Source organism: Maylandia zebra, linkage group LG19 (genome assembly GCF_041146795.1).
Source record: "Maylandia zebra isolate NMK-2024a linkage group LG19, Mzebra_GT3a, whole genome shotgun sequence".
In the NCBI taxonomy this organism is placed as follows: domain Eukaryota; kingdom Metazoa; phylum Chordata; class Actinopteri; order Cichliformes; family Cichlidae; genus Maylandia; species Maylandia zebra.
The window spans coordinates 23,933,243-23,961,158 of NC_135185.1; the positions used below are offsets into that span (position 1 = coordinate 23,933,243).

At 40.1% G+C, this 27,916-nt stretch overlaps 1 long non-coding RNA gene across 1 annotated transcript in view; it reads right to left on the minus strand.

Moving 5' to 3' along the window:
* Nucleotides 1-10,944: 10,944 nt before the first annotated feature.
* The window catches only part of LOC105941153 (uncharacterized), an 81,726-nt gene continuing 64,754 nt past the window's right edge, over nucleotides 10,945-27,916 (minus strand). Inside the window, exon 4 of the long non-coding RNA XR_001167777.3 lies at nucleotides 10,945-12,208. This is a non-coding gene — a long non-coding RNA (uncharacterized LOC105941153). The remainder of the gene's footprint in view (nucleotides 12,209-27,916) is intronic.

A 27,916-nucleotide genomic window follows, 5' to 3' on the forward strand; every position in this document is an offset into this window, starting at 1 on the left:
CTCTGTTGTTGTGCCAGAGCAGAATAATTGCACTGCTTTTGTGTGCTTCCCTCACCTTCTACCCTTAAGCAGGCCAAAGGCAACTGATTCTGTCTGAGTGTACAAAATTGAGAGAGACGTCTCTTCATCCCCTTGCTTTTTTTTTTACTAGGTTCCCTCTTTTGTTTTTGTTTTTGTTTGGCTGTATTCATCCTGAATATATAGCAAAATCTACAACCTGCAGATGAGCTTCGTTTATGTTGGGGTGCAGACAGTATAGGCTGAATGGAAGGATTTGTTTTCTAATGGAGTAATATTTTCTTATGACATGTTCATTCGATTGTTTTGGTTTTTTCCCTCTATATTACATAAGATGATAAAAGATGTAATATTTGGTCACTTAATTTTTTGTAATTTCTTTCCTTGTCCTTTATTTATTTATAACAATAAAAAGAATTGAGTTGTATTCAAGATATAATATAGCTGAGCAAGTTACTCAGTCCCCAGTCTAGTGTACCAAAAATATGCACAACAAACAAGTGCCTGTATATCTGTAGAATTAATATTTCAATATTTTGATCTTATAGGAAATTTCAGTTGAAAGGATGAGTGATATGGTTTTAAAAAATGTTCCTTTGACATGTTTGTTTGAAAAATGTCCTCCTCCTGGCCTCCTGGAGAGCCAGTCACATCCTTCTGAGTCTGGTTGTCCTTCAGTTTTGTAAACTCATTAATACATCACCTGTGTTTTCCAATTGTGCGGGTTATATTTAATATTAAAAGTTCTCAGCCTGTGGTAATTTCCATTAAAGCCCATAACATAGGACTAATGCAAATTTTGTCGCTTATCACTTTTAATTTATGTCGTTTATTACCTAGACAAATAAAGAGGTGTGTTGTTCATGTTTTATTTGTGGCAGCATTTTGCTGACGTAAAAGAGCGTTTTATGTCCATATTGTTGGTGTGATGGGGATAAAAAGTGTTGATGGATGGCCCAACTGAGACACAGCCAATGGACGTGAATATGAGACGCATAAATATGAAAGCAAGGCAGCAGGAATCAAATGACACCCTTGGCCTTTTCTTAAAGGAGCATGTGCATATGACAGGTGATTTACACAGACACACAAACTAATTTTTGTCGCACAAGGACACAAAAACTTTGGGTGTAATGAGAAACTAAGGCCTCAAATCACAGGACAATAAATTGAGTGTCAGAACAGGCCAGCCAAGGTTGCAGGCTGAGTGGCCAGAATACAAACACACAAACACACTTGTGCACCACATCATGTATGGAAGCAGAGAATGCTTTTTTTTTTTTTTTTGAATAACAGTTGCTGTAATGCTTGCAGGATATTTATGCATTACATTGAAAATAAAGAAAATAAATAAATTGTACATAGTAAATAGTAGTACATTATATTTATCGATAAAATATTAAGTTGAAAGGTAAAAATGTAAGTAAATGTAATGTAAGATTAGATCTTACCAGTAAATGTTAACTCTAAAGAGAAAATTGGTTTTACTGCTGACAAAAAACACAAGGTTGTACAACTTGTGAATAAATGTGCATGTAAGTGCCATGATAGCAATAAAAGGAAACAATAAGATGCAATAAAATACCTAAAAAAATAATAATAATTTATCACACAATATAACAGTTATTGTAATCATTTATACTCTGTATTTTTCAGATGTAGCGCAAAAATACTGGATTCACATGCTGTTGACATCTAAAATTAATTTTAAAATGACATATAAATTCTGTTATGTGAACAAGTATTTACAACACATCCAAAGTACATTCATCTGAGGGCCATGTTTTGTTTTGTTTTGTTCAGTTGGTTTTATATCAGGGTTGACTCTTTTTAAAGAGAAATTAAATATTGGGACAATTAACAAAACCTGTACTAATGACCTTAAAACAGCCTTAATTTTAGGTTCATTTTTTTAGAGGCCTTTAATAAAATAAAACCGTGTGAGCAATGTTTGGCATCGTTCTTCTCAAAGACAACTTTCTGTTTCAGCTCAAGAAAATCGACTTCTCTGTTCTGACTCTACACCAAACATAAATTGGATGTGAATGTTACTGTAATTTGGAATTAAGTTTCAACTAAGCCACAAACAAAGTAGGGCACAAATGAAGCTATTTGCTTGAAACATCCAGTTTCCTCACGTTATTCTAAACTTTTGTGAATTAACAACTACCCAAATGTCAGAGATTTATTTAAGTCATTCTTCTCTATAGAAAACTCCTGTTACGTATAGGTGAAGTTTAACAAGCACCGGTGGCCGCCAAATGTTTTAAAGTACTGGTAAATTTGCTCTCAAGTGAGCAATGGTTGAAAGCAGTCCTGTGTATTCTTAACTCTACACCACTCTGGTGTTGTCTCCATCAGGGGCTCATTTTCCAAAGAACTATCAACATAATGATACCTCTTTAGGGCCTAACCACATCCAAATCAGTTAGTAAACAACCCAAACGGGGATCTGTACACATTTTTACAGACAATTAACTGTTATCACGAGGGGCCCAAATGGATTAGTAGGCTCATTAATGTCTGAGGCTAATCGGTCCTTGATTGGAAATGCGAGAGAATGTGAAAAAAAAAAGTCACGGTTTGATCCAAATCGTGTTTGATCATGACATTGTCCTGAACAACCCCCCTCCTCCAGTCTGCAAACGCTAATTGAGTTTTTCCCCCAAGTCTCCCAATGAAAATTTAGCTGTTACCCCTGTTCCATTTGGTTTCTACATGACATAAAGCATTAAAATGGTTGAAACATGTTTTGCCCAATAAGATGCTGCACTTTTGTGAGCGATCCAAGATCATTTTGCTTAGAGCTGTTATTCGGTCTTCAAAATAATAAACATCTTTGCGCAGAAAAGTGGCTTTCACAGGCGTTTAAAGTGGTGCTTTTATCTCATATCTCAACTCAACCTGAATGCAGTAATATGTATATAATGCTTCACAGAACAAAAATAAATAAATAAAAAATAATGACAGTTATACTCCTAAGAACCTTTACTGCGTTTTTAAGGATCATTTAGCAGCAACAGAACTGCAAGTTCAGAAATTTGCTGTTATATCGTCACAGTTTATATTTTTATTATTATTATTAAACAAGACAACATGGCTAATGTGGCCTTTATTTGGGGCATAATGATGCTTTCAGTTAGATGGTAATGTTTTGTAATGGCATGGTGATTTTTAGTAATGTTTACCTTGTTCAGCGTGTTAGTCTAGCTTCTTGAAACATGAATTCCTAATTAGCACTGAATACATACCAAAGGAGCATTGTTAAAGACTAATAAATAGTGAACCCTGAAATCACAGCTCTCTTGTTAGGCCTCTACATTTATCATCATTATTGATCTGGGTAGGCTATTTAAAAATAGACATTATACTTGAGTCTGGATGTATTTTTGTATTAATCAAGGGTTAAAAGTAGATGAAAAAAAAATCACTATCCCCTGATCCATGCAGCCCTGTAGAAATGGAAACTTTCCAATAGCCAAACCAGCCAACCATCCCTAAGTACAAATGTAATTTCCTGAATATTTCTCCTTGATTTGAAATCGTCTTGCCCTACTTATAGCATCCTAGAGTCAAATTATGGCTTCAGTGGTTGAAACTTGTGAAGCTTCAGCCAAAAGGATGTGGCCCATTTAAGTATACCACCATTCAACTAATTTTGAAGCAGCCAAAGCAAACTGCACATGCTGCTATCACCTGACTCTAATGCTGCCTGGCAATGGTCTGCATATGGGATCTTCAGCCTAATGGTTCACAGAAACTATCTCCTCCTAGAAATCAAAACCAGGGGACATCAAACCTTAAAGCTGTGCCATACAAATCCAATATGGATATCCTGAAACAACAAACAAACAGATAAATATACTGTTTTTCTGTCCTTATGTTATATATCGAGGTGAGCAAAACATATAAATTCTGTTTTTGTTGCTGGCCGGTGTGTTACTTAAATACTAAACTGTGGATGGGATGCTATAATTAGCTAGTCTGCTCTCTGATATACAATCCTCAGACAGTTTCCATCTCAGTCGACAAACATAATCCTAATCCAGGAAATATCCTGCAATCAGAGTATTGGAGTTGACATCAGAGGTAGCCACAGAGGCGATTCCCACACACTCCTCCCATAGCTTCAAAGGTCTTCCTGGGCCTGTTATGGGTTTCCCTCGTGATGAAGTGTGACACTCCACAAACACAAAAGCCCCAGCCCTCTCGTGGGTCTGCTTTGCTTTTCTTGGATCACTCCAGTCAGACCAATGCCAAGTCAACTTGGCGGTTGTCAAAACTGGCCTCATATCTCTGTGGAGTGTGCGTGGTGCCTTGTGCTGTCTGCATGTATGCGTGTGGTTATGTGTTGAGTGTGAGTAGATAGCTTGTCACAGTGGCAGGGCCTAGTTTGCATGTCTGTGTGTGGTTATGCGTGTTTGCTTCCACCTTGAAATGATGTAATGTGCAATCAAAACCACCTCTAGGATTGCAGTGGGAGTTGCTGGTTTTCCAAATAACTCCATAAGACTAGTCCTTGAAGGCAAATTTTCTTTTGGCTTTTCTTACATTAGAAAAATCAAATATAACTACAAAAAAATACACAGACAAAATATTAAGCGGTTCATTTTTATCTCAAAATAATATTCTATTGTTTAATGTTGGAAGAAAATGTTTGGCATAGAATAAGAATGGTGTTAGTGGAAGGCATCATGGAGAAAACATCTTTAAAAAAATTGGGAAAAATTATAGAAATTAACAGGATACTCCAAATTATCTCTGAAAACTGTGGAATACAATCTAAGAATAAAAGGCACTGTACATCAACACCAAAACATCCCCACCTTGAAGCACGTGTAGGGAGCATCATAGTTTAGCTTGAGCTGCTTTGCTACCTCAGGGCCTTAGGAATGATAGCCCTTATTTAATATGTGCTCAGGAATGATCTTACCTTTTACAAAAATGAGTGTACACTCAAAATCACCATCAAAGTTTTGACACCTGTACACTGGCCAAGTTTGTTCTTACTGCCACACATTTGTTTAAAATCTGCATAAAATCTGCATACAGCCACACTGCCATTTCTTTATATGGAAATACCCTTTCCTGGAGGTGAGGTGCATAGAGTGGTGACGATAAAAAAAAACCTACACTGTTGGAGGCAGAAAGAAAGAAAGTTAGACTGGAGAAACTTTAATAATGTTGTCTGAGGAAGAAGCGAGAAAAAATACAAAAAGTTTCCATCGGAGTGGCAGGCGTTTAAAATAAATAAAAGATAAAGTAAAAATGACTTGGGCTTAAATTACAGGGGTACTAAATATTGTTTCCCCCTGATATATTCACTGTGGCTCAAATACTTACCTGACGCTTAGGAGATGATGGGTGATGTAACATGACAATGACCTAAGGCACACAACTAAATCAACAACAAAGGGATTTAAAAAGGACAAAACTAATATTTTGAAAAGGCCACGTCAGAGTCCCGACCTCACCTAAACTCAAATGTTGTGGTGGGACCTCACGAGGGCTGTTCAGTCAATACATCCCAGAAATACAGATGAACCAAAACAGTTTCATTGGAATAGATGGTTTAATATTTCTGCACATTGTTGCTCAAGCTCTCATAAAAAGCTACAAATGATGGAGGCTTTTACCTCTATATGTTATTAAATTCAAGTGTTCACTTAGCTTTTCTGCACTATGAAGAGTAGCTAAATGTATTCAATAAAGACATAAAAATATGAAAAATGTGTGTGTTCATAAATGAATGTGTTTAAAAACACCCCTCATGCTTGCCGGTTGCCTTTCCTTTACATTTTGTTGTCTTACCTTTCAGCAAATTTCTCTCTGCTCTCCTTCCATTTCCCTCTGTCCTGCTCCCATTCTTTAAACTGTTCCCACATTTTTATTCATCCACCACCCACCTTTCTTCCTTGCAGTAAGATGTCATTCGTGCTGAATGGCTGGCCTCAGCTAAGTCAGACCAGGAAACTCGCTGCCAGAACACAGCGAGCTCTGATCTGCCATTTGTCTTGTGGTTTTGAGTCTAGGATATTTGTCTAACCTGCTGTCCAATGTCAACACTCACTCTAAATACCCTCACTGCTGCATGAAGTGGACTTCCTTAGGGAGGATAAGGATTAATGTTTGGTTGGAGATGAAATTGAGAGGGAAGAAGAAGAGAAAAGAAGACAGAGAGGACTACTACTGAGAAAAGAGGCTCATCAAAGCAAGGACTGAAATGTATGGCAGATGACAAGAAGAGCCATACCACTCAATCAATCTGCAGATAAAAAAGTTTCTGAATAAAAACAAAACCTGTTATATAGTAGTAGCTTGAATTTTCTTTGTTTTTTCTCCATTTCTCAGACACCCTGTGTACACAGGGGGTTAACCAATTTAAAGCCATGACAGACTGAGTGTAAAAAATAGCCTCCGATCATTCAGAACCATTTCTAAACCTGCGACTAACCATAAATAACAAACAAAATCCAAGGCCTCCCTCCAGCATTAACGCCAGCATCACCAGATGAGAAACTGTCGGCTAGATAGGAGATGACCTCAAGTTTACAGCCTAAAACCTGTTGATCCTGAGCGATTGATTGTCACCCGTAAGCAAGAGCCAGCGCCTCCATCAACCACCATCTCAGCAGGAACAAGATGAATTCTAGCAGCGATTCTGCCATGAGAGGCACATCAGTGGCCTGTGCCTTTTCTTTTACGAGGAGAATTCCATACACTGGGCCCAATATTCCTGGTTACTGGAGTCTGGTGATTAAAGTGTATAAAAAAGGGGGCAGGCCCACTAAAAGGCAGTGATTTAGTGAGCTGTCACCCCAGTTCAGATGGGGCAACAAGTTCAAATCCTCGCAGGAGGGTTGTAATGAAAATGAAACAAGGAATGAGACAGTGTTAGAGGGGAGAGGTTGAATGGCTCGAGGGTTGAAGGGTTAAGGAGTCTGAGGTGTTGGTAGGAGACATGCGGCCATCTGGAGGCTACTCCTGAGCAACAATGAATACTTGCGTATGCAGGTTAACTTCAGTAACATAGTTAAAGTTTACGATAGGATCAAATATATATATATATTTTTGCAACATTTTCACTGATTTACCAGCTCTATCTATTTTACTGTGGTATAAACATCAACAAACTAGTGTCATCATCCTATGAAACTACACCAGCTGTTTTAAAGAAAATAATGTTGACCAGTGTTGTTGACATATGACCACATTAGTTTCTTTTCTTAGTTGGCTTACGTTTGTACTCAGTGTTGGATTTTTGGCATAATTTTGTATTAATGTAATTAGTGTATAGCTGAGATATGACACTGATAAACATTTTTGACTGAATACAAGTCTTTATATAGCCAATACATGTCTACAAAAGTGTATTTTAAACCTTATGCTGTGATTTGGCATGCAATACAGAATTGAATCTAAGGACCTTTAAAGGAAAAGCTCTGGGCACTGCATAATACAGTATTCATACAGCTGCAGCCAGCAGCCTTGGCGAGATAGTGAATAATAATAAAAAAAGGTCTACCTCCATCTTTGTGTCATTTAGGCCTCAACCAGTGTTAATACACAATGTGGTATCTCACCCGTACAATGGTGTTAACACAATTCTAACATCGTAGACTGAAAAGAAGAGATTACTGAGTTTCTGACCTTTCGCTAACCTCATCCTGACCTTGTAAAAACCCTGACCCCGTCATTTCCACCCTTACAGGATTCATCTGCTAGCTGGACTGCCTGCCTCTGGGAGTGACGTTTGATTCCTTCAAGTACCAGCCAGCTATAAAAGACACATCCTGATGGGCCTTCCTCTGTTGTGTTTAATAGCTGTCTCTCTCCCCCTCCTCCTCCATCCTGACCTCCGCCACCACACCCACCCTCAGCCTCTGCTCTGGCCCTTGGCTAACCTCTTATATTCAGGGTTCAGGGTCAGGGCAGCAGACTCCCAGCCAACTGGGCGGTTGCCCAGAGGAGCTGATGTAGCCGTGAGCAGCAAGAGAGACGTAAGAGACCCAGGGACCCCTCTGATGTTCCTGAGAGTTTCCAAGAGGGAGCGGCTGCAGTGTGTTTACGACATCTTAAAGTTAGGGAGGGAAGGAACGCTGCACAGGCTTAGACAGAGAATGACGAAAGCGCAGCGCAGTGTATAAATAAATGTCATGTAAAAAGAAGAATGTGACTCTTGTTGCAGTCAGACATCTGAATGAAGGCAGACAGAAGAATGACACACAGTAATGGTTTCCTTGATGTAGTTCAGCAAAGGTTCTTTTGTGCGTGCATTGTCTTGCTCTTCATTGCTGTCACATCTTTATTTGGAGCTAAACGTCTAGAAATGGACACCAAAGATAAACAAAGAGGTGACTGTTCTTCAAAATTCCTGGCAAGGTGGGCAGATTATTTTCAGGAAGCAACTAAATCAGGGCATAGTTATTCTTATGAATCTAAGTGTTGTGCTAACTCCATAGCAGACTATGAACACTCTGCTTTTACTCATTTCCACTTAAGGAAGTCTCTTCTGGCCTTGAGAGCACCAGCTTAGAAGTCTGGTTTCTGTTGCTTTCTAATGCAGGACAAAGGGAACACAAATACGCACACTTAGTCATCTAACACTTTTAGCATTACGTGCGTGTGAATCTTTGACATTTTCAATTCATATTTACATTTCTTTTGGTTCCTCTGGATATGAAATATAGCCCTGCTGTTGTTTGTACTTGTAACCCACTTATTTCCTAAGTAACTATTGCACAATGGACTACCGTAATAGATGTAAATCAGTAAAGGAATGTCTTCAAAAGTAAAGATGATGACAGTACAAACAATAACATCCACAAAGCCTTCTTGCCAAAATGAAATCTTTGGAATAACAAATGTTGGCTGCTTATGGCTCTCTGATGGCTTCATTTTTCACTCAGGATAACGTGCTAATTTTTACTGCTCAATGTCCTCCACTCAGCTTGTGTCACTAAGTCATAAGCCTGCTGCTCCTGGCTGATATATGGGTCCACAAGATGATGTCAGCGAAAAACACTTTCAATAATTGCTATGATTAATATTCTCAACCTTCCAACACCTTCCCTTTTCCATCCAGCCACATATCTCCACTAAGGTTCATCTATCAGTCTGCTCTCAATCTGTTTAAGTCCTCTGAGTGATGCATAGCATAGTGTAAATTCTATGTTCCAGTGCACCTCTGTTTACATTTATTCAAATTATGAATTGATGATGCTCTTGTGTGCAAAATTGTCAATGGTTAAAGGTAGCAAAGTAAAATATTTACCATTTAATTGTTTTTAAAAACATTTGTAAAAGGAAAATTTCCCTTCTTCTCTTCAGGTTTCACGTCCCCTATTATTCTTTTGCTTAAAAACGTGTAAATTGCATAGATAGGTGAACGTTTGCCAACACTTATTTTGTCTGTATACTGGATACAGTTGCGTAACATCATGCAGCTGGCACTAGCAAGAATAAGTGTGGAAAACAAACAGGACGGGTTTCCTTTTGGCCGGCTCACTAATTGTTTAGGAGGAAAAAGGTGAAAGAGATATGTATAAACAGTGTAGGGCTTCCAGGGAGTTGGGAGAGGCCTAGAGGGCCTGGGACAGTAGCTGACCTGTAATATTCACTATATACACTGAGGAGTCAGGTCTGCCTTATTCTGTCTGGTGGCGTCAGAAAAAAATAAACTTTTGCTTCCTCATTGGTGACGGACAAATTTGTACTCAACTGGGAAACACTTCCTGTAGATACTGGCTTTGAACATCTCTGGTCGTCCAGAGAATACACTGTCAACTGCCAAATTAAAGGAAAGCCCGACTTAAAGTGTCTCAGTAAGATATACTAGCTGCCAGAAAACTGCTTCTATATACTTTGGCTTAGAGTCTATGAGCCTCGGAAATGATCATTACTACTTTTTGTTTGTTGTTTTGCGTTGACATGCTTTGTAGTACATTTATTCTTGTGCATTTTGCTCCCGTCAAAACAAAACATCTTGGCCTGAACTCCTCCATAAGTGTCAAATTGGTGATTTCCAGGGCCACATATGACACCCAACCAATGATTCACTGACCTCTCATTCCCCATAGATGGGAGGCATTGTCATTTTGGAAAAGACCACTTACATCAAGATATGTTTTATCGGGATAAAAGGCGATCCCTCAGGGCAACTTTGTATTGATTTGCAGTGAGCATCTCCTCTAAGGAGATAAGTGAACCCAAACCACGCCAGTAAATTAGTCCCCACAGAACAACAAAGCCACCAGATCCCCTCACTGAGGATTTTTAATTTTAAAACTACAGGGTATGTGTGTATGTGCGTTCACTGTTTTATCCTTAAATCGTCTTGCATACTACTTGTTCATACGCTACTTCATTGTCTTTGTGAATCCCAAAAGTGATGATCATAAAAAAGTAATATGGTCATTGCTGGAAATGTGTCTGCTCCCAGTATGAATAGGATCTTTAGACAATGATGTTCATTGTAACAAATTGATATGAGTCAATTAAACATCTATTATTAACCTCCTATGGTTCACTGTCAATTATCTGTCCCATTAACTCTGTAATACTGTAAGCAGTATGTGTTTAATACTAAGGAGATCCAGTATGGCTCATCTAATCACTTATGAAAAAATAGCCTTAAATAATGACTTTTAATGTCAATTCAATTTAATTAGATTTAATGAAATAGTTAAGGTCTTTATAGCTCTGTTCCTGGTTCTTAGATCATTTATTTGAATAATAAGGTACACTTATATCGATTAGTCATAAATTTCCAACTTTTACTCTAGTGTGTTAAGAGTCTTTTTAAAGATAATATTATTGCCTACTTCAAAGATGATGGGGAATTTCTTTTAAAGGTATTTCTTAAATCGATGAAGTTAATACAAAGGGAACTTGCTGAAAAGCACCACAATCACCGCCACGTGGGAATAAAGCATTTTTATTGCAAGCAGCATGTGCAAAAATGCCTTGCAATTTCTTCCATGCTGCTTGCGTGTCTGTTGCATGATGCCAGTTCCTGTCATGTTCTTCTTGATGTTCATCAACAAACCACTGTGCTTGTAACAGGAAATCATTTTACAGCTCCACTCACAGAGTCCTATTTACACAAACTCCCCCGAAACACTTAAGGCAGGATATTTGATTGTGAGTAGACTTTTCCGTGCTGTTTTCCCAGACCTGCCTGTCACCATGGGTTAAGACCTAAACACTTAAAAAAACACAACTTACAGAACTGCTTGCATAGTTCAATAAAAAATAATAAATTTAAATGTTAATCATAAAAACCTGCTAGTCATGAGAAACAGCTCTGATGTAGCATAATGCCATTGTTTTTTGGGGGTTTTTTTTCCAGCAGTGTACTGAATCATGTGCTATACCTAGTGCATTAAGGCACATTGCATCGGGGTTCAGGAAACAGGCCACACCGTAAAATATTCACAACACAATGATATTCAAGGATATTATGTTAAGATTCAATTCTTTTGCTATTTGGAAATGAAACCATGCTAACTACAGAAATCCCAAATACTAGCTAGTTTGTTGCTGGCATCAAAGTCCTGGGCTGCCAGGGACATGCTGTCATCTGACTCTGGTGAATGGACTGCAACTTGTAACACTTGTGTCTATAGTTAGTGCCTGGACATCCTCTGTGTGGGAATAGACTGGCAATGTCCCTGTGGCAAAGTCCCTGCCAGCCATTTTCTTCCTAATGGCCCTTCCCTGAGAGATTTATGATCCACAGATAAAGAACAATTAGAGAAAAGGAAATACAAACATTTGTAGCTCTCCAAAGAAAGGTTTACACTTACAGAAATACCATTTTTGAAACTGAAAGTCTGATTTGAAACTGCTGATGGTCTTATTCATTAGATGACTCGGTTGCACGTACAATGCCAGGTTCATTCAGGTGTCATTTAACAGGTTGCCTCATTACATCTTTTCCTAGTCTGTGGTTGTATGCTGTGACTGACATGTCCTTTTTTGTTTGCTCACCTTTGTTTATCTGCCATTAACGCTGACATATCTAATAATTGTGTCACTTCGAGATATATGGCATTATGGCAGAACATGTTTGTTACAGAGGTTACCACCCCACGAACAGTTCAACTGGGGCCTCCGCATGTCTGTCCACTCAGGAAGTGAAACAGGATATACTTGTAGTCATCCTCCAAGACACCAGGAACCTGAAGTCCTGAAACACAGAGAAGGGACATAAGACCACGTAACACGGAGGGTCTGAAGTGAAGGGGAAAAAAGAGGAAATGAAAGAAGTTTTTGTGAATAAAATTATAGATTCAAGATTAAATCCACAGTATGTTGTCCTTTTTGGTAGACAACATCAAAGAGCATGTATTAGTCATTGCTTATGCTCCTAGACTGTAGACATGCCACTAGAACATTGGGAATAGCATTTATATAGCATTGTTGGCTACAAGCCACATTTAACAGTATTCATACAATGCTTTATTCTATATACCTTATCTATCACATACCAAAAGGCAATTTACCAATGGTTGAACTGATGCCAACTAGTGAAAGCCTGCTAAAGTCGATGAGCTTCCTGTTGTGCAAAATAGAAAAAGGCCACATAAAATTCAGCAAGTCGTCCAGCAGTATCATACAAGACATGATGTCAAGAACTTATGGACAGTAGCAGCCTTTGGCCTTGTGATTTTAGTTGAGACTGGTTGGATTTCAGTCATATTTTTTTAGTGACCACTTACAATGTATTTGTAAAGACACGTTTTTCGTGCACAAGTTCCATGTGTTGGATCTTATGCACAGCATTCACCGTAATCAGGAATTATGCAGATTCCCATAATGATACTAAATTTGTACTAAGCCCTTGCATCTTTTACTCCCTTTCCTCTCTGTGTTGGCAGTGTCTGACATATTGCTCAGCGATTGTGTTCTTTGATTGTCCATGTTTAATGGCAGCCTCCATCTGCCAGCCCCGTGTGTCTGCAGGGTAGCGGTCCGCGGTGCCCCACATTAGAGTCTGTTGGCGTGGGCCCCAGGCACATTCCGCTTCTGGAAGTGTGATTATTGAGGCCTGATTACAATGTCTGCGACCACGATAACAAACCAACACTCACTGAGTTCTTGGCAATCTCATTGCCAAACAAAACGGCTGGAGAATTAATGATGCTTCAAACTCGGACAGGTTTTTTAGTGCTGATAATCTGGATCCAGGGTAATTTGAAACAATTTGTGGCATATGGTTTGGTTTTACAATTGTCCAGCAACAGATATGAAATCTGTTGGACTGAGAATGTTACAGCACCCAATAATCAGATCCATTCAAGTTAATTTAGGGTAACTGGATAAACAAACACAGCAGTTGCACAAATGAATAAAAAGTTAAGAAGAAGAAAATAAAATGAATGAAAGGAAGATAAATTAAAAGAAAAGGATTATAGGAATTTCTAGGATCAGGCATTCATCAAAAAAACAGTAGATCTGTCTGGTTTGGATTTTGTGGAGGCTGTCTGTAGGGTGGTTAAAACACACTGCTGTGGAGAGGAACCGGAGAACAGAGAGCATGCTGCTTAGTGTTTGACACACACCTGAAAGCCCCTCATGTTCTCCTTCTGTAGAAATGCCTGTGGTGGTCTCCAACTGCCTGCTAGGTTTTGAGGGGTACTGATTGCCTCATCCCTGCCTCCAGGCAAAACTTCGTCCTTATCACTACCTCCTCTCTTTTCTGTTTTTCTATTCTACTTCTTCCCTCACTCATCAGCTTCCTCTTTTGCTCAGTCTACTCTCACTCTCTCTTTTCTTCTCTGTTTCTCACTCTCTTCATCCCCTCAGGGCAGCAGGTTCAGGTAGAAGTCTATTGCGGCGATCACAGCTGATAACCTGTATTCTGGACAGGCGGGCCACATGGGGCCACACCTTGCCCGAGGATAGGTCCATCCATGCTGGGGGCAACATAGGCACGGGGGCCGGGGGGCTAAGGCCGGGGGCTAGGTCTAAAGTCGGGGTTGAGAACTTGAAGTGAAGCAGGAGCAGGGGGGAAGTGGGCTGGATGCTGGGATGGCAGCTGCAGGAGCCTGAAGGCCAGGGCAGGCGAAAGGGAATGCAAAGAGGGGTGAGGGGTAGAGCTATAGAGCCTGGACAAGAGGAAAGGGTCAGCGTTAGTGACAGGAGTTTGCGTGGTCTATCTGAAGCACTACTGAGGCATGGTCGAGCGGAGCTGACAGGTGAGAGAACAGCACCACCCCTAATGATGCCAGTCAAGGTGCCGGTTGGTGTGCACTCCACTGTGAGGTGAACTTGATGGGCTGGTAGAGGCAAGAGGTGAAAGAAGGTGAAGTGAGAGCTGGATACTGTGGAGAATTACACTTTATAGCTTATAGCCTTCTGTGTGTAAAGCTTTTGTTTATATTGATGTTGCTTCAAATCAGATCAATTGGACACTTCAACCTAGCTGTTTTTGCAGTGAAGCTACTGCGCTGTAAAAGCACCGTATAATTATTACTAACTGCTGGCATTACAATCCCTTTATGAGCGTATGTGCGAATGCGCACGCATTCACATTTTTTTATTTGAAAAAACTGCAAAATCTAGTCCTGGAGTTACAAAAATCTAATCAAATCACTAGACGGTCTCTAGTGATTAGATTCTCCATCCACAGAGTAATAATGCGTTTTTATTCACTTAGCTGGCTCCACAGGATAAGACAGCAGGCCATGAGTCTGCTTCCACTATGGTCTTGAAAATAGTACTATGTCACTTTAGTTAGAGACCACAAGCTGAAGTAGCTGGTCAGAAGGTTTTGTGTGCAATCCTATTTGTGCCTTTGTGTACATCTTTAGGAGCGCACACGCGCGCCTTTGTTTTATAATCATGCGTATTGCAGATGCAGGACTGTGTTGCAACGCTCCATCTGCTTGGCTGCCTGGATTGCCCTGTCTGTGCTGCTCTGATTCCATCACCTTCAGTGGGTTTGTGGGTTGGAGAGAGTGGGGAGTCGATTGGAGGGGGGGAAGGAATGGCGATGGTGGAGAGTGTACACAAAAAGTCACCCTGAATCTGCCAGCTGATTAATCAAGGGTGATTCGGCAGCAAGTACAGCCTACCCGCTCCTTCCTGGCTAGTCCGTGTGTATTTATTTAGAGTAACCCGTGGCCAGTCACGCCTGACCTCAAACCATCAGGAACAGCCACGGTTGCGCCCAAGCATAAACAAAAAATGCGTAATGAAAGTAAGAGGACAGGGGACGGGGTGGTGTGGTGTGGGGCAGAGATGAAGGGGAGGGGGAAAGAACGGCGGGCAGGCTCTTTTTCTTTTCTCAGAGATAGGGATCTTAAGCTTCACAGCAGAGCTCATGGGTCCAGACACAGAGCTGAAATAGCTGCCTGTGTCCCGGTGTTTACTTCTCAGCTGACATGGGAAGGGAAATCATTGACCTCTGTCAGATCAACCAAAGTCCATCCATCTTCCAGGCTAAAGGTATTTTTTTGTTGGGTATCAAATAGCTGATGGTGAGTGGGAAACCTTCCCTCTTGCATAAAGACTTAGTCTTAGCTCCACAACTGGCTGCATTTGTGACAAAAATACACAAGTTTGCTGTGCTTTTCTGCTCCCGTTTCTGAATTTGCTCAAGTTCATATTGGGTTAAAAGCATCAAGTTTGATAAATTTCATCATCTTAGCTGTGATGTAAGTAGCAAGGCAAGCAGGAGAACAGAATCAAACAAACTCCAAAGATGGAGCCTCTATGGAGAATTATTGATCGAACATGAAGGTTAGCCAGAAGTCTGAGAAGGTTGGCTCTCAGTGGTCCCAAGTGGTGCAAGAGGCCCAAATCTCTCTGTCTTTAAGTGCACAAAACATAGAAAAGAACAAATACAGCGGATGGGTGAGAGGAAGGGGAGAACAATATAACACACTCTCAAGTCTGAGAATGTGTGTTTTGATGAAGCACATAAAGAATAGTTATTGTTTTAAAAAGTATTTCAGAAAGTATCCCAAAATTCATTAGTGCATATGATTTAAAATCATTCACCGACTCTGTGTTTACATTGTGTTTACATTTGAAGTTTTCAAAGTTATTTTAAAGGCACACTGGAAGCACAAGTCAGCCGTGACAAGGTCAGCATGTTTACCAACCTCCTTGTCCTCTTTGTCTGCCTCTTTGCCTTAGTAAGTAATCTGCATGGCACATGTTGATCGTCCAGGGGAGGCAGAGTGGCATTTCAGCTGAGCAGGTGGAAGCGGGCAATGCACCACCTGGTGCTAGGAAAAATGGAGAGGTGAGAAAGAGCACGGCCTTCCAGCACAGCTTGTTGGGTTTTGACCCACTACAACTCTCAATCTCCTCGCCAGAACATTTTTTTTCTTTGCTGCCATCACATTCAGATCAGCCACACAGCACCTGCGTTACTGAAGCACGAGGGGGCCTGTCTCCCGTAGAGATAAACAGAGAATGGGAGGATGGAGGATGAAGGGAGGGCAGGAGAGAAGGAACATAGCGGTAAACAACAGCACCTTTGGTCCTGCATCTGTCTGAGCCTGGCATCCTACAGTGTGTGACAGTTAGAGATGCACGTGTTACATTCAACAATCCCTGGCATAGATGTTGAGTCATCCCAGATGGCCATCACTTTTTTCCTCCACTCTACTTGCTTCTCTTTCTCTTCCTCTACCTCAACATTGCTTTTACCACCTACTGTCAACAAGGGACAGCCACTGAGGTGTGATTTTGAGTTTTGCTTTGGGTAGCATAACTGGTTATTGCAGAAATTCCAAATAATGTTTTTTGGCATTTTATGACTGGAGGAAGATAAAAACCTGTGCTTCAACAGAGGGGACAAAGAAGGATGATTAACCCTCTTTAATAAAACGTCTGACATAATCATGCGCATGCCAGAGGTAAAGAAGAATGCACTGTCAAAGTTAATACCCCTGACAGCTTCTCAGCTCTCAATGACAAAATAGAAGAAAAAAAAAAGAATAACCCTTTGACTTTCGACAGTTGGATTTAGAATTCGACTTGACAGATGCTATGCTATTCCCCACATATTGAGATGGGGAAAAAAATATGAAAATGCATTATTAATTCCACAATGCGAATAGCCAGTATACACAGAGTGCAAAGGAAGAGTAGGCAGGCAGGCAGGCTGCCGAATGTGCCAGCCAACGAGTGAACGAGCAACTCTAACCTTGAGCTTTCACCATCACTGTTTGACATCTCTGAAAACATGTTCTCTTTTTTTCCAAGTGTGGGTTGTCAGTAGCACTGTCACTGGCAGGGAGAGGCGACGTTAAGTAAAGAAGGACACATGTGGCTCCGTCAGGAGGAGGGGTCTCTGTAAAGTCACTCACACAGCTCCTGTCACGGTTAAGTAGACAGGTGCTTACTGTTAACACCCCACTAATATCTTTATGCATATTTATGAATCCCCCTCCCTTATAATACTTGCTCGTTAATGTCACAGCTGCCAAATATTGACTATGACTTTCTTTTAAAAAGCGCATAAATAAAACAGCTTTTAAAGATTCTGACCTGCTTAAATACATCACTTTTCCTCTCCCTTTGATCAGTAAGCTTTTCATTATTTAAACCTCTGTGCTGCTTTATAGTTTTGCCACTTCATCTGCTGCAAATATGCAATATATCTTCATTTAGAGTGGGTATCTATCCCTTCATCTAACGTACCCACATTTAATCCTCCCTCTTTTCGCTGCGTATAAGTGTGGTCAGAGACGTCTAAGTGCTCTCATTATGGGAAAAGTTTGCAAGAGGGGCAGAACTTGCTGCTGGGTCTCATCAGTGAGAAAGAGGGAAATGGCTTTTTGGTCTCTGAGGATTTGTATGCTGATTGCTCTTGCTCCATAAGCAGGCCTTTCTATTCCCATGAAAACTTGGCCAAGAAATGCAACGTGCTGCGTATGGCAGGAAGCGCTTTGACGAGATGTCTACTAAACTGGACAAGTTACTGCTTTGCTGTGAAATCCTAATCCAACCCAAAAAAAAGGATCTGAATTTCATCTTCCTATTACAACTTCTTTGGGGTTCAAACAAAAGTCTTGACTAGAAACTCTGTATGGAGAAATTCACCTATACCCATTATAACCCACTAAAAAGCCTTTTCTTGCAGCAGAAAGGTGTGTTCTTTTAAAAGCATCAAAAATGTAAATTTAATATTTTAATTCTGGATTAATGTATGACATAAAAATCCTGTTCGGATGTCGTTAAAGACCATTATTTTACAATTTCAGTCAATGGCTTGTTAGAAGTTTTTAATGGTGCTTTTAAGACTGCTATGTGGGGACATGCTCGCAATGTCAAGTATGGGATGTTACTATGTGCATTCTGGCAATAAAATGGATACATTTGATGTCTATTACCTTTCCAGGTGATTGGCTGTTTGCCGAGTTCCAAGCATTTGCTTGAATTGTGAACTTTTTTGTCTCTCCCATTGTTATCCAGAGTGGGTGTTCAAGAACAGTCTTTCAAGTTTTGCCAAGATTACTAAACAAAGGATAGATGAAGCAGCCATACCAACAGCCTGGTACTTCTTCTTTGCATCACATAACCAATGAAGAAATATGAAAGATCACCCCACAACCACTGGCCCTCATGAGGACCTCCTGTTAGCAGTTAACCAGTGACAATACAGTAGCATAATAACATCACCAGCTCTGACACCCAGACAACATGGACAGAACTCGGCTCTGTAAATCCTATGGCACATTTTTAATCTAGCTGGGGTGGATTCAAATTGCCCAATTAAAATCTGCGGTCCTCTTTTAACCAGAACACTTAATAAGCAATCCGATTGTTCAGTCTGACGTCACTAGCCGTGTCTGGGTCTAAACTCCGCTGCAGGTCCATATATCAAACGATCACTGTGGCATTACTGAGAGTTGAAAAACTGTCTAAAGTCTTTCATCTTTAATAAAATGATCAGCGTTCTGCTCTACCAGGTGTAACAATTGAGTTTAACATCCAGGCATCCATGAAAACGGAATTTATGACATTTAACGGAGTTAGAAGTTAGCAGGGAGTTAGCTCGCTAGCTTCTATCTAAATACAATATAGCATGTCCTGGCTGCGGGGTTTTGGAAACAAATTCAAACGTACAGCTCTGTTATCACTTCCAGCATAAATGAAGACAGAAAACTAAACAGCAGTGACGTTTGTAGGGTTACTGAAGTTGGGCTAGCTGGTATATAATGATGTGCTACGTGACCGCTAGCGACACAGCCATGTTAGCATAATATAAACAAGCTAACTTTTTTTCCACTCGATAAAAGTTAACGTGAGTGCTCTTGGTGGTCAGGAACAAATGTAATCGCATGGCAGGATGCTGTAAAAGGACCAAACTTCAGCCAGGAGAACAACTGAGATAATCTATCCACAATACGAGGTTAGTCATTCATATACTGCTGCATGGGCTGGGCTGTAGTTACATCCTAAGGTTTTAAAAACTGAGCTTAAATAAATGATTAGTGGTAATAAAAGCCGAGGGAGGTCAACAGGGATCACTGACTGTTTTAGGAGCTTTTTGAGATCAAATAGAAGAAAATACAAAACATTAAACATGTTAACAACACAAAAGCCATATTAAACGCAGACTACTTTAGACCCGGAAGTAGGATTCATCGCGTCATCACTGAACAACCGGATATTAAGCATTTGTAAACAACAACATATCAATTGTTTGAAAATGTGCAAATTTAAGACTTCCTTTGGGATTTATGGCAAATGTGTCATGAAGCTTGGTTGATTCAAGTAATGATCAACCAAACATGAAGCCTAAAAGAACAGACCATTGATCACGGATGGATAACCTACCGTGCGATATATTATCATGCACAGAGTGCCCATATTCAAGCCCGCACTAATTTAAATTCTAAAGGGATTTTAGTTTGCCTCTTCCTGTCTCTAAAAGTAAACAAATTAGCCCTGTGGAGCCATGGGTGGGGTCAGAGGTCAGGCCTGACACGAAGGCAGGGTGTGACAGGCTTAGGCCACTTGGACTTCTCGCCCGAGGAACAGATGTTAGTGGCGGCAGTGTGATTATCACCACGGCGACCGAGGAACAGGAGCAGCGGCCCTTGGATGGATGCTGGTAATTACCCAGGCTCCCCTGGGAAGGAGATGACACGTGCCCGCCACTCCTGGAGATCACAGGGGCGTAATTAAAGCCGCAGTACCAGTTGTTAATAGGGCAGCCAGTAAAGGTAGCAGAGGATGAGGGGAAAGAGAAAGCAAGAGGAAGGGAAACGAGGGGGGTCTACTAGAGGATTGTCTCTCTTTTGTCCTTTATCTTGCTTGTTTTGCACACTGTGACCTTCCTGTATGGCATTGGATTCCACAAAAAACTGTTTATTACAATAAGGTTAAGAAAACCTCACCAAAAATATATGCTGAGCTTAATAAAAATTTCGCAATTTCGAGGTGAACAAAATGTTATTTTGTGTCCTGTTGACCAAAAGGAAAAATGGAATACATTCCAACACTTTGCAAGAATATTCAGCAAATTCACTTCTTTTTCAGAGTCACAAAAACAAACTTTGTGGCACAGAAAGAGCTATAGCTTCAGTCATGTTCAGCCAAAGAGAACAAAAAAAGGTTTACTGTACAACAAAATTGTCACAAAGTCACCCCAAGACCTCTGCTGGCATGCAGGAATCGCTTTAAGTGCAGCCGTAGTGTTTGCTAGTGACAGGTATGTTTTTGTCTTGCTTGGCAGCGTGTGATGCAGAGATTGCCCACGCAGAGCTCTTAAAAGCACCATACAAGACCCCAAGTGTCAGAGCACATCACCACAGCCTTTTAGAGCCACAAAACCCACTGACAGCACCAAAATGGCCTCTCTTGCTTTTTTTGTGCTCCAGTCGGCTTCTTATAAATGACCACATTCAACCCCTGTATGGCTCTTGACAGCCCTATGAATTCTTCTTCCAGAAAGGACTGGTTCCAAAAAATACACATTGCTTTGAGGGCGTGGGTTGGGGCATTCTGTAAGTGCGTTTAGACTTTGTGTGAACAACTTAAAGGGTTTTCATCTTGATAGTAAGTTCTTCTTTGGATGTCAAAGAGTTGAAAAATTGTTAAATTGGAAATTGTTAGGGCGGGGTGGGGGGGGGGCAAGTGCAAAGTTGCCAAAACATTATGGCACACTCCTGAAACATCCAGTGGATGAAAACTGGATTTCAGTGCTCATAAATGACCTGATACAAATGAAATGTGTGATTCTAGGCAGCTTCTTTAATTAATTACACTCTTTGTGAAGTTATGCCTGTAGTTAACATGAAGACCTAATCATCTTTGCCTAACGTACCATCTCTGACCATTCAGAGAGCTCTCCACTGGCAGAACAAGGGGACTGTGGCGATAATATGTAAGTTTGCCAGTCAAGTCTGTCTTCCATAGCAGAGGGGAGTCCCAGAGAGAATTAGCCATGCTGAGCTCGACACAGAGTACCCCCACAGATAAATGGCAAGGTTCTGGCAGGACATATTTTTGGGATCAACTCACTGACCCCAAAAAAGTGATGTCTGCAAAATGGGCTCACCAGGGACAGGGGAAAAGAAGTAGCCATTTCTACACCTGTTAGAGCCAATGTCAGCCAATGAACCATGATCTTTCAATTACTGTCGTTTAGCTCAACTCAACTCAAAGAGAAGAGATCCACCAGGGATTGTTTGTCTAGCAAGAAGCTGCCAAATCATACATATAGCTTGCCAAGGCAAAGGTATGGATAAACCATCTTTATTCAAGCAAAATGAACAAATCCCTAAATATAATGTTCCAATCTTTATCCTAAATAGTTTTCATTTTCATTTTATTTTTCATTTTTTATTTAGACCACCACTGATGTTACAATGGAAACCCTTTCTCTTTTTCTCTTGCTGTATCTCTCTCTCCTCTCTTTTCTCTGCGGTAACATTCACACATCACACATTGCGAATGTCCACATGCTTTTTGTTTCATTGAGTGTGGTGTTGTCAGTGTTTCATGACTTATTCACTCATTTTGTCCCACGCAGAACATCAATATTTAATAGGGGATGGAAGCAAGTATTCCCTTGGCTTACTAAAAGATTCGGTGTGCATGCACAACAAAAGCACGCACAGTATGTGAATGCATATGTGAGTATGTTGTCTGCTGGGGCAAAACTGCTTATGTTCTCTGCTGTCTTCCTGTGGTGAAGAACAAATATTGTCTATGTTTTCTTCAGGATACAATATTTCAGTCTGTGGGAAGACAACACAAAAAGCATAAAAAGTAATAATCCAAATTTATATAAATTGGTAACTTTATTTGCTATTAGATGTGGATTTTGACACATTACATATCAACCAATTGGACCTCTTATTCAATTCAGGGTTGCATGGGGGATGAAGTCTATTCTAGCTGTCATAGAGGTGGGGTAAAAATGCAAGTTACATCTGGACCGGTTACCAGCCTATCACAGTAAACTAAGGGCAAAATCTAACCTCAATTATTAGACACTTATGTCACATTTCACATCCTGTGTTTTTTATTTCTTCATTTATTCAGAGGATTTGACACAGCTGCCCATTTCATTTTGGTGGCCAGACCACACAATACTGATTTTTCAAATTACCTGTTAACTAGAACAGTGTATCCACTTTGCTCTGTTTTCTTCCCCTTTGATCATGTATATGAAGGTGTGCCTCAGGGTTCCGTATTAGGGCCACTGCTCTATATGCAGGTTTTTGGTTAATTTTGGGGGGTATTTTAAAGGCATATTTATATATTGTTCATCCTCTTTTGTAGCATAACCCCTTGAGTTTGCTTTGATAGCTTTTCATCTATTTTAAGTTGACTTAAGTATTGTTAAATGAAGACTAATCCACACTAATTATATGGTTATTTTGAATCTTTCTGAGAAAAAAACTGCTCAGCATATATAAGTATTTAGGTATTATTACTGTGATAGACCCAGGAAATGCCTATTGCAAAATGGAAACAGAGGTTTTCTTTCCTGTACTTGAATATCAAAATAACTTCTAATTATTACTATTTTTATTTTTAGCAATGCCCTTAAATAGTGGTTATTTCAAGGAACACAAACAGAAACTAATATTTTAATTCCAAAATGATTGCTAACTAAAGAAATTGTGAAACTATAATTACTACATTGTCCACATCTCCTCAGACCTGACATGGGCTGCCCACATTCAGGTCCAGACCAAAAAGGCTAGGCAGCGCCTGTATCACCTACGACAACTGAGGAAGTTCAGGGTCTCTCCAAAGATCCTCAGGATTTTCTATACAGGCGCTGTGGAGAGCATCCTCACACAGAACATGACATCGTGGTTTGGGAACAGCTGTGTGAAGGACCAAAAAGCTCTCCAGAGAGTGATCCGTACAGCAGAACGCTGCTGCAGGATTGCTCTCCCCCCCGCTTCAGGACACCTACACCAGGAGATGCCGGACTAGAGCAGCGCAGATACTGAAGGACCCGTCCCATCCTGGCAACAAACTGTTCCAACTTCTGCAATCTGGTAGAAGGTTCCGCATCTTCCGGGCAAGGACAGAGAGACTCAAGAGGAGCTTCTATCCCCAAGCCATCCGGGCCCTAAACACACACACCCGCCCTCTCACATCATCTATAATTGACTGAGACAGGACACTCTTCCAGACACTAAACCAAGGCACAATGTACATTTCAAATTCCTTTAATTTTAAATATGTTTATATTGTCTATCCTGTAAAATAGTCAGATGTCTATTCATATTAAAGTACAGAATTCACCTGCTTGCTGCTACTACTGCACATTCACCCAATGTATATATATATATATATATATATATATATATATATATATATATATATATATATATATATATATATATGTTCTTCCATGTGACAAATAAGGAACCTTGAACTAACCTGTCCTGTAACTGTGTATGTGAACACTTTTCAGCATGGGGACTCTTTTAAAATTCATATTATGTATATGAAACACCTATAAATAAATATTTACCTCCACTGGTTATCTTCCAGTACAAACTTTAAAAATTGAAAAGCAGAATTTTTAAAAATTTGATCCATCACTGGGTTTAGTGAGTCAAATCAGTGCGTAAAACCTCATCTATTCAAAGGCCAAGCGTGACGGCATTAACATACTATGTTACTTGATTAGCTACCGATCGGTAGAGTCCTACAGCTATATCAATTCCACAGTTAACACTCATCAAATCTAATCCAGGCTGGAAATCCCTGTGCAACTTGCTGTCATATACCATTGACAGGTTGCATCTAAACTGATTTGGCAACCTTTTGTCTTCCCTAATCTGGTCAAATCAATGGAAACATCCACCCTTGATCAGCATAGGGGGCTGGGATCAATATAAATATTGATCAATAAGTGGTACTGGATGCACTGGGAGGTCAGCCATTCCAAGTGGGGTCGAGGCTAATCAGTTTAAGTTACCCACAGGCAGAAAACGAGGGCTAAGCGAAGTTTAAGTAGTGACCTGGCCTGCAGAGAGGGTCCCTGGCTCCTTCTGTGTCATGAAAGCAGGAGAATGAGGGAGGATATATGAATCAAATGAAAAGACTTTAATGTAATATGTCAGATTATTTATGCATGGTGCCACTTTTACTCTCACCTGTGCTTAAATAGCTGTTGTCCCTGTCTGTATAAACCACCTAGATTACTTCTTTTAAAAAACAAAACATCAGCTTGTCAGATTCTAAAAACAGACAGCACTTTCATTAGTGTTTAGGTAACGCAGTTGTCACCCTGACAAAATCTAACGAACTTTTTATCTATTGGTGAAGCGCATATTAATTAGCTACCAAAACACTGAAGCTTTTATTTTCTAACCCATTCATCCATTTTCTATGACAACATAAGCTGGCTCCTTTGTTTGCTTTAGTTGACTACTTTGGCCTCTAGAGGGCTTTGGCCCTCACATTCTTCCTGCCTGATTATATTAGTAAAAGATTCATACTTAAAAGCACAACACTCGCATTTGGAGGAATCTGACACACATTTAAAACCTGATGTGTATAACAGAACACAGCGGCTATAGTCAGGCTAACAGATTAGATGTGGCACTGATGAATGAGACATGGCCATGGTGTCGACACACACAGAGACACACACAAGCCTTCGGGGGGGTAATTAACACAGGGTTAGTGACTCTAACTAAAACCTGTTCCTACACAACATGCTTTAGCAAATTCTATGAGCTTTATATTTGTCTTGAAGTGATTGTTTTACAATCACTCACCAAAAGTCACATGACATGAATAATAAAGTGCCATATTCTTTAGAGTTAAAACACAAAGACCTTATAAAAGAAAAAGAAAAAAAAAAGATGCAGGGACCACGAGACAGACACAGAGGTATTAGTGAGGAGGAAAACAAGAGCATGGTGAGTTGTGCCAGAGCCAGGGCAATAAATGACCTTTTCAGAGAAAGCCCCTTACGCAGTCTTGGGCCAAGGTACACTTTTATTTATAGAAGGTATTTATAGAAGCGATTTTCCCGAGGTTATCCTGAGCAAAATGCCAGTTCTCATTACCAGCCGGGTCCTGCCTGTGCCTCATTTTACGGCTGGATGAGCCCAGGCAGCGGGGGACCCAGCATGCAGCCCAGGGTCACCTATTAAATCCTCATGTCCAAGAGAGCACCGTCATGCACTTCTTGTTCTACACTGGGTGGGGCTTTGGAGCAGCAAGAATAGAGTGAGTAAACGGGTGGCCAGGTGTGTGTACGCAGGTGTGTGTGCTTGCTATTGTGCAGAGAGTGATTTATTAAGGGAGTATGCCATTAGTACTTGAGTTTGCTGCTATGTACCTATTGCATTTTTTTTTAAGGTTCTGATGATTGCATTTGAAATCTGCCACATGTTTTTTTATGTTCAAAATGTGTCACGCTAACAAAACTAGTTAAATATATTTTAATTTAGTTGCACTGGTTCACAAAGGGTATCATATCTGTCTACAAAAAATTAATGAATTGCCAACAAGAAAACATTTATGCACGCATCTGTATCCATGAGCCTGATTCACTTCCTCTGCATTGTTTCTGAGTCTCCATGAGAGTGTATGTGAGTGTCAGTGTAAATGAATGTGTCTCTCATCAGAGCAGCTATAAGTCACCCTGGCGAAGCACTTCAGGCCCTTCTGGTGGGGCCTGGGAGCCTCAGCATGGGGTCATCACAGCTCTGGGGCATAGAGAGCATTGAATGTCAACTCAAAGACATGTACAGGTTCCAGAAAAAAGAAAAAGAAAAACTACACTGATGACAGTAAAGAACGAATGCCAAATTATATACTGTCAAAACAAAAAGTTGGAAGCTAACGATTAAGACTTATTGACCAATATACGGAAGGATGACACTGCCAACAAAACTACTTTCATATTTCTCAGTGTGCTTCTTTTTCATGTAAAATAAAACTACAAAATAGACGACACAGCAAAAGAAAAAAGAAAAAAAAGAAAGAAAATAGTTTAACACACCTGCACATTTTTCTTCTCATCTGTCTCTGAACGAGAGCAAAAGAGTGGGGAAGGTAGAGCCTGGACAGATACGGTATGGTACATGGACAATAGAAACCCTGGGGAATTGTGCAATATTCACAAAGAGCAGCATCAAAAGAATCTTCTGCCCCCACATTTTAGTCTTGAGGGATTTCAGTGCTGCAAGAGAATCAGATGTATAAATCAAATTACTTTAAAATTCAGATAGAAAAACGACCTGCTTACCTTAATGCGTATTTCCTAAGACATTCTGTACTTGGTGAAAATGTATTAATAATGCCTATCTACTGAAGACAGCCCCCTCTTTACTTAGCAATAAATAAAGAAATCTGATACTTTATCGGTAGAATCATAAACAGTGTAGGTTTTCTATCAGCTGTATTTTCTCCTAGAAAATAAAAGTTATTCCCATTTTTCCAGATATTACAGTCCTCAGCCTCACACATGTGCTGCTTATTTGGTGCAGAGTTGTGAGGCTTTCAGGTGACACACCATTTCACTGGATCATGACAAGTTAAAGCAATGATGGCAATGTAGAGGACACACACAAAAACACTTGTTTTTTGTTTTTTTTTTACCATTATGATACCCAGAATTTTCGGTGGTCCCACTTTGTTAAAAAAAAGCCCCAAAAATACAAAAACTAAAATGCCATACAGGTAAAATCAAAGAAATTAGAATTACAAACATCATTTAATTTTATAAACAGTATTTTTATTTTTATTTTTTTTTATTTGTTAGCTTATCCAACAATGTTGGAGTAGAAAAAAGGAAGTCAAGTAAAAAGATTGAGTTATTTTTACATACGCTTCGTGTGGGACCATACAATGAAATGTTTCACTCTGTAGACATCGCCTCTTGTATTAAAGCCTTGTGGAGGTTTGTGTGTAGGAGTGATCAAGTCACACAGATTCAGTCTGACAATGGGACCAACCTAGTCGGTGCAGAGAATGAGCTGCAAAAAGCTGAATCTCTGAATGGAACCAAAATAAGATTCAGAAAGCGATGCTTAAGTGAGGAGTTTGAAATTGCGTTTGAATCCTGCAGCTCTTGGCAAAGTTTGGGAAAGACTTTTGCTTTTATTGGATAGTGGAGCAGTGAAGATAGACAGGAAAGTGTGGAGAGAGAGAACGAGCGAGAGAGAGAGCGGTTGATGACATGCAGCAAAGGGCTTTGGGTCAGACTCAAACACAGCCTGCTGCACTCTGGCCATGTGGCCTGTGGTCACCTGGTCACCCACTGATGTAAAGTGCCACCCAACTAAACAAACAGCTTTTAGTATGTTAATCTGCCAATAAGCTAAAAACAAACAAAAACAAAAAAAACCAAATAAAGGCTCTAAAGATTCATACTGTAATGCATAATTTACTTTCTGTAGTCATGGCAAGCTACCACTTACTTCTTACATAAAAATTC